Genomic DNA, 7,607 nt, shown 5'->3' on the forward strand with positions numbered 1-7,607 from the left:
GAAAAAAAAAAAAAAAGTGAAATAAAACCCCTAATGCTCAGAAAAATAAAATGAGGGCTCAGACACTCTGAAACTGTAATAGTTTAGCTGGAAGTGTGAATTTAAACCAATAGAAATCCTCTTGTAAATATTATCAGTCATATAGAACACTGAGTGATGGAGGACATTTCCCTGGAAAAACTCTGCTTCGTGCACATRTAATGTGACTCTGAACTGAATTAAATTTTTCATAATCTAGAAAATATTAAACTGCATAAAAGTTTTCCTAGTTCACTCSAAGAGAGTTTTGGCTGAAGGAGTTGCCTATGAATAATTTCCTTTAAGAGTTTTGTCCTTTATCTCAGGGCAATTCTGGTATTGTAGCTTTAGATTAACRATTAACTCATTTCAATTTTGCTTAAAAGGAAAGAACAGTGTCCCCATGGCAGTTTGCTCGGGTTGAACTGCTGCCCCTGTCTATCTGAGCTCCACACAGGGCTTTTTCCACATTAAAATGGAAGATCTGTCTGCAGTGATRTGAGCACAGCAGACAGGAGCCGATACCTCTGCAGTCTCAAACGAGGTCAGTGTAACCATAACTTTGCAGAAGTGTCTGCCAGAACAGCTGCTGACATTCTCATCCTCCACCAAATCCWCACCCACCAAGGCAGAGTGTGGCAAATGGGACAAATCTCCGTGTGGGGACATTTGGAGGCACCTGGAATGTCAGGGGGACTCCTGCAACCCARCCTGGCCAGATCTGACTGAGCATCYCCCCAGWCACATCTCCTGGGGAGCAGAGATGWTCTTGGTGYATTTTACTGATTTTGTGTGTGCAACATCTGSATAAATCCACTTAAATTGCAGCAGTTTTGAAAGAAATGTTTGTAGTACAAATGAGGATAAGGACCAGGCTTGCACCAAAAAGAAATYCCAGCAGATCTACTTTGAATTTCAYTAAAAATTGATGACTCTAAGGACAAATCTACTTATTAATCTAGGGGGAGACTGGGTGACAGATGCACAATCCTTCCTTTAACAAGCTAATAATATTCATGGTTTGATATATGAAGGGTACTTTTCCCAAACATCTACTCACCACATAAATAAGAAGAATTAATACTTTTTCTTTTATTATTCTTGTAGAGCACTACAAGAATTTCTGAGAATTTCTGATAGTTTGATTTAGGAGGAGGAGTTCCTTTTTCTTCAAAATGTACAGTTATTTCCAGAAGAAAGAAGAAAGTACTTGATGAGCCCAAAGTGTAACCAGGACAATAGAAATTTTAGGATTATATATTTTGTGAGTCTCTCCACGTATTTGTACAAGCCATCCATCACCAGACTGAAGGGAGAGGCCAGTGGTCAGCTGGTGGCTGTAAATCTGTCCAGTTCTGTATCTCACTCGAGCCAGATGCATTTGCAGAATGTCCAGGAGCAAACCCTGCCYTGTGTTAAACATTAGCAGAGTGTTGTTCATGTGAGCCTTATCAATCACACAGTTTTAAAGCAAAGGCATCCATTCCACAGATATAAATAAATAAATGATCAGACACTACTGGGACTGTTGTTTATGCAGACAAGAAGGTGTAGTGTCGGAAATTTTTATTCTAAAGAGCACAAAGTACCAAAAGAGTCAAACTCATTTTATTTCTGCCTTTAAAGGTCAGTGCCTGATTCTTGTCTAAATGCTCTGAAGCAATTTTGCTCTCTGAAGAAAAATGTTCAGGATCGTGACAAGACCTGAGGCTTTATTTCCCCTATCTCCAGCCACCTGTAAAGCAGGCACCTTCTGGAAGCTGATCACCTCATTTTCTTCTGTAATTARCAAGAGGAGCAGTTCAGCAAAGCTGACACCTCTGTTCCTTTTCTCTGCCCGTGGTGCAGGAAACCCATACTGCAAATATAAACAACCYGCCTAACTTTGAGATGCTCAGTGCTGTCCACCTGCTTTGTTGGGTTTTAGCTACCCCAAAGCTACTTTCCTGACCCCTGGGGAGCCTTTGCATAACCAACATCTGCCTCAGTGCAGCTGCAGCAGCTGGAAAGGGGCTGTAATTAGGGCACTGTCACTGACTGAGCGTGCAGGAAGCAGGCAGAGGATGAAGTGCCTCAGCGCACTTGTGCCCTACTTAACTCTCATCTGAGACACTGGATCTTCCCTACATCCTTTTTCACTGAAAACTTAGCAGTTTGCAAAGAAAACTTCCTCCTGAATTGTCCATTTCACAGTAATAGGATGTCACATCAAGATGTTGCTGAGAATCCTTTCTAGAAAATGTGATGTCACATTTCCCATTCCTTCCCTTTGGTCCTGCAGGTTATCTCCATCTCTTTAAGCTCCTAAAAGGTTTCTGGGATGTTCAAGGGACAGAGGAAATACTTAAAGCTACCTCTGGAAACTTGCCTTTGTATGTCCTGTTATGAGCTTGAGCAATTTCTATCATATGCATGATATCATTCAAGCATTTAATATTTATATTCTACCTCTTAGACCTCTCAAAAGACATTCCCTCTACCAGAACTCACAGAGAGAAGATGCTACAATGAAACTGCTTTTTTCAAATTCTCTAAAATCTCACTGGGAAATACAGGACAAGGCATGTTCCTGACTCTGTTTTATTCACATGGAAAAATGAAGTGGGTGAGGAGGAGAGAAATACTGAGCACCTCTGTTCATCTCAGAGGGCCTGACTGCTGTTCCCTTATTTGTCAGAAAAGTTTGACTTCTCCACTCTTGCCTTCACACCTTACAAAATTTGGTCTGTGGTGCAGTCAGATTCAGTATCCATCCTGTATCCCACCCTCACTCACTTTGCTCACTCACAAATCTATGGTTTACCACCACATCGATTTGTTTTTTATATTCCCACCCATGAATCTTCCCTCATGCTCCAATTCCACGTGCAGGTGTTGCTTCCTTGTCCTGTTGTTAATCCTTCATAATCCTTACTCACACACTTCTACCCACATTTTGCTTCTGATTGGGTCACAGCCATGGCCTGAACAGACAATTCCCACTGTGCCCTGCACTTCYCAAGGCATCACAAAGCCCAGGTTAAAGGTGCCTTCTTTCTCTATCTATTTTACACATTGAACCACACAATGTGTTTTTCAAACTGCTGACAACCAGTGGCTGCATTTACAGCMTTTTGCATCTCAGAATTTAACAAATTTCATGGAAGAAAACGCTGCATGTTCAATATAAATAATTGGGGAAATAATTCCCAGCTGTCCTGTGTCTTTATGAGCTCTGTGAGGTGGCAGATGACCAGTCACTCTAATCGCTGCATGGCTTTGGGAGCATTTCACTGAGGAGTGATTATGCTCAAAGAAAAATTATCTGCATGAAAATGCACTCARTTATGAACTGCCACAGCAGGAATGGAACCTGACAGCTCAGCTGCCCCACAGGACTTCTGCATTCATCACTCAACAGAAGAAATAGTGCTAAGGACCAAGCTCATAAAATTCAWTGGCAGGTACCAAAACACGCTCTGATTTTCAGAAACAGTTGGTTCCCAAGTGGCTTTCAAGGGGCAAGGAGAAGTGCTGGATATGAAAGGCATTGGAGAAGAGAATTTGGTGGAATCAACATTTTCARCCATTTGCAACCATGAAGAAACTGAGGTCTGATGTGCTTAGAGGTAAATGTGGGTGTGTTGGAAGTTCCTGTTGTAGAGAATGGGACTCTACCAAACACATCTTCAACCAGGTGGGAGTGGTTTACTCTTTTCTCTCACTAATTCATTTATGCAGTGATTTAAGCAGCCGAGGCATTGAGTTCCTTGTCCTTTCCTTCAGCAATGAGATGCCAGACAACATGAATACCTGACACCACATCAGGCACAGTCAGTGGCAGATTAAGAGAATAATTTTCTTCTAGTAAAGGATCTGTGATGTGAAAAGTAGGCAGCTACACTCACCATGATAGCAAAACATCACTTAAAAGTACAGAAAAGAGATATTGTAAAAGAATCCTGATCACCAGGATTCATCAGTTCCCAGAGAAAAACTATTGAGTGTGTTAGTTGTAATAAGGTTGGAAAGTCTACAGGAATGCTCATGGAGAATAAAGGATAGAAAACAGGGCTAAAGCTTAATTATCTCTTCTATAGAAAAATAAATGTCAAGAAATAAGTCAGATGGAAATACTGCCCAAGATACTGTCATGATAAATACTGTGGATGCAGATGGAGCAAGGCTATTGGGAGATACTACTTTACTCGGAAAAATACCAAAACCAAAACCCGCTGGGAAAAGGAATAGATGTTTGTGTTAAAGACCAAAAATACTGAAGTCAATAGGTGTCTGAACAGAACTAAATCCCAGACAAATGGAAGAAAATATTAAGTAAAGTAGGGATCTGTGTGGAACACATCAGCACAAGCAGAGCCATTGTGCAGACTGAGAATTAAAGCAATGGGACTGAGGATGATCCAGTGAGTACCGTGATGATGATGCCATGAAAGGCAGAAAAAGATTCCAGGGGCCTGTGCAGGGCCATGAAGGCTGTGGAAATATTGGGTGCAGCAGCACGGCTCACTGTGCCCGGTAGAGTATTGCACTCACACCGTTTAAACATTTTTGACACCCAGTCTGATCTGTTCAGAGATGAATGAAGCCTCACTTACAGCCCAGCACCCATTACTCTGGGCAGGAAAACCAGAGCATCCTGTAGGCTGATTGAAAATATGGGCAGGTTATTCTAGAGCATAGGAAGAGATCAGGGGTGTGATTATGGGACTTTCTGATGGTTTCAGTGCACAGGCACAGCTGAATAATGCCAGCCCTTCTCTTGGTGCATGGGCACCCAAACCAGCCTGACCCCAGTGTTCCTATGAATCAGTSATGCTGAAGAGCAAAATTCTGTTGGAGACACACAGACAAGACCTGAGGATCACAGCTAAGAGCCAAAATGAAAATGCAGACTGTAGAAYAAAAAATAAATTAAAAACCCCAAACAACCATAAAATAAGACATATGGTAGTTTGTAATTTATCCCAGCTGACACTTAAAGCTGTGGGACACCAGGGAGCGTGACCAGAAATACTCTCTGTGCTAAAATGATCTCTGTCTATAAACACATTTTCCAAAGCAATGGGCACCTACAGGACAAGTTTGAGCTAGAAATAGTACARTCTGAACCTGGCAAGGGGGCTGGATTCATCAGATTTGCTGGTCTCAACAGAAGAACAACTTCAGGACCACAAGACAGGGTATCACTGCTGTGTGAGAAAGCAGCAGGTAAGCAAACCTGAATTGGCTGWAAGCTGCTGTGGGCAGAAGTGTTARCACAGCCAGGAACCTTTACCAGGATCCCAGAACACACCCAGTGCCCTCAGCATGCTCTGTTGAGTGTTGGGGTTTCACTGGTGAATGCCCAAAGGGACAGGCACTCCTGGCTGTGTGATCACTGTTGTGTCTCCTGGATCCYCCAAACACAAAGATTATGGCTGATGACCTTGGTATTATGGAGGGAAGCAAAGTCCAGGAAATGCAAGAAATCCTTAGAAAGCTCCGTAAACACTTTAAGGGGGAATAAAGATACAAGGTTTGAAATAGCAAGGTTCTCCTGGACATTTCAGGCTCTGTTACCAAATTCCACAGTCTCAGGGAATGTTYTTGAACCCTGGGACACAATAGTCTRTGTTCTTAAATTGTCARACTAACACCTGGCATGGTTTTGGCCAAGCAGCCTGGAACTCCACTGAACACCTTCCCTGCAGGTTTGGAGCCAGCTCTGGCTGGGGCTGTTCCCTGCAGGACATTTGGATGTGCTCCAAGGAGAGCGTTCAGTAGCACGGGCAGGGTCTGTTCATGTCTGCTGATCTTGCTCTTGTCTGATGATCTCCATTCCAGGAACTTTCTCCAGACCTATTACACTGCCACAGATACAACTTTGGGACTCTCTAAGCTCTCCAGCAAGGAGTGCTACAAACAGTAAAATCAGTGCACAGCTCTCCTCCTCTCCAGAAACAAGGAAACTGTGCCACTGCTAAGGGATAGGGGTACTTCAGCAGCAGCCTGAGAGGAGGAATTCCTCATCCAGATGAGAGAAGTCTTTATCTGAGAAGACAGAGACATTTTATATATGTAAAGCTMAGATTTAAAATGCTTTCTAGAAAAAAAAAAAAATGTGTGAAAGGGCCATGCTGCAGATCTGAGTCTGGCAGCAAAGACTTCACAACGTGATGGGAAACAAAGCACAGCAGTTTGTCTGTCTGAGTGTGTGAATTATGGACTGAGGCAGTGGACAAAACAAAACTTAAGAAGAATGGCAGTGAACGGAAAGCACATTGTGAAATGCAGTGCAAAGTCTGGATGCTACAAAGAGCACGAGTGATCTGGCACAGGCAGAGTGAGACAGGGGAAACACAAATCTGTAAAGAAAACAGAGCCAACAGGTTCCCATGCAGCACAGCAAAGATAGCAACCAGGCTGTGTCAAGTTCATAATCAAGGTACTGAGAACAGGAAGTGGGGGAACTGGTTTGAAAACCAACCCATGTGAAAGGATGTGACTTCAAAATGCTAAAAAAGATGCTGATTATAGCCACATCTGTAGGTTCAGGAACATACTAACACTTTGCTTAGTGGCAGTGGGCTCTATAAAGCACACTCAAGCTAAAATTTTTCAAAATAGTGTTAGCCCATTCTTGTGTGACTCACAAGGCGTAGTGTATCTTCCAAAAAGGATTTCTCTGGAGCTTTACACAGGGATCATTGTCTCTGTATATGGCTACCTGCAGCTGCAGGTTCTCTGTAAAAAAAAATAAATATCCATTTTGTATTTCAAACATGTCATGGTGCTATCACAGACTGAAAATATGAAATTGCTCTTAGTTTTTGACTTGCTGATTTAATTCTGCTTCATGTAGACTCAAACGTCTGCAAGCTGTCTTGAGCCAGGCAAATGAGGAAAGGTAACAACAGAAACTCTTCAGGACTTCCAAAGCAGTGATTATGCTGGTCCTCAACCTGCTGCAGATGACTTAATCCTTTTCTATCTATTTCAGGAAAAAAAAAATCAAGAGCTGTGAGCAAGGTATCAGAGAAAGAGGGAGAAAAAGTAAGGGAGAAGGATCATGTCACAGATCTCTCAAATCTGCTTATGATGGAAGGATGAAGGAGATTTCATGGTGTAGAAGAAAGCTGGGAGCTCTCTAATAAAATGTTGTATGAAAAAGGCAACATTAASGTGGATGGAATACAAATAGAAGGGCAAACAAATATTTGATTTCTGCCTTGGGGATTTTGAATTGTRGCAGGATTCAGCTCAGATCCTTGAATACACATTTGGAAGAAGGTGAAACCTTGTCCTAATCTCTTGATCCAGCRAGGTGTKCACACCACGCCAAACCCAAACTGTTTCCTGCTCTGTGGCACCACCTCCTGGCACGAGTGACAGCACAAATCCAGAAAAAAACACGGAAAGCAAACTTTTCATATTTCCTTTCATCTAAGTTATTGTTAGAGATGCTTGTATGAASGAAGGAGAGGATGATACTGTATTTTGATCAGCGGTGTAAATACATGTAATTAAAAACCGTTACATTATTAGCATGACATAAATAAATCCTCAGTAAAAATAATGGTGCATTAACACAGTTTAGACCATATTGTAAC

Source organism: Malurus melanocephalus, unplaced genomic scaffold (assembly GCF_030028575.1).
Source record: "Malurus melanocephalus ecotype Western Australia unplaced genomic scaffold, MMel_1.1 scaffold_392, whole genome shotgun sequence".
Classification (NCBI taxonomy): domain Eukaryota; kingdom Metazoa; phylum Chordata; class Aves; order Passeriformes; family Maluridae; genus Malurus; species Malurus melanocephalus.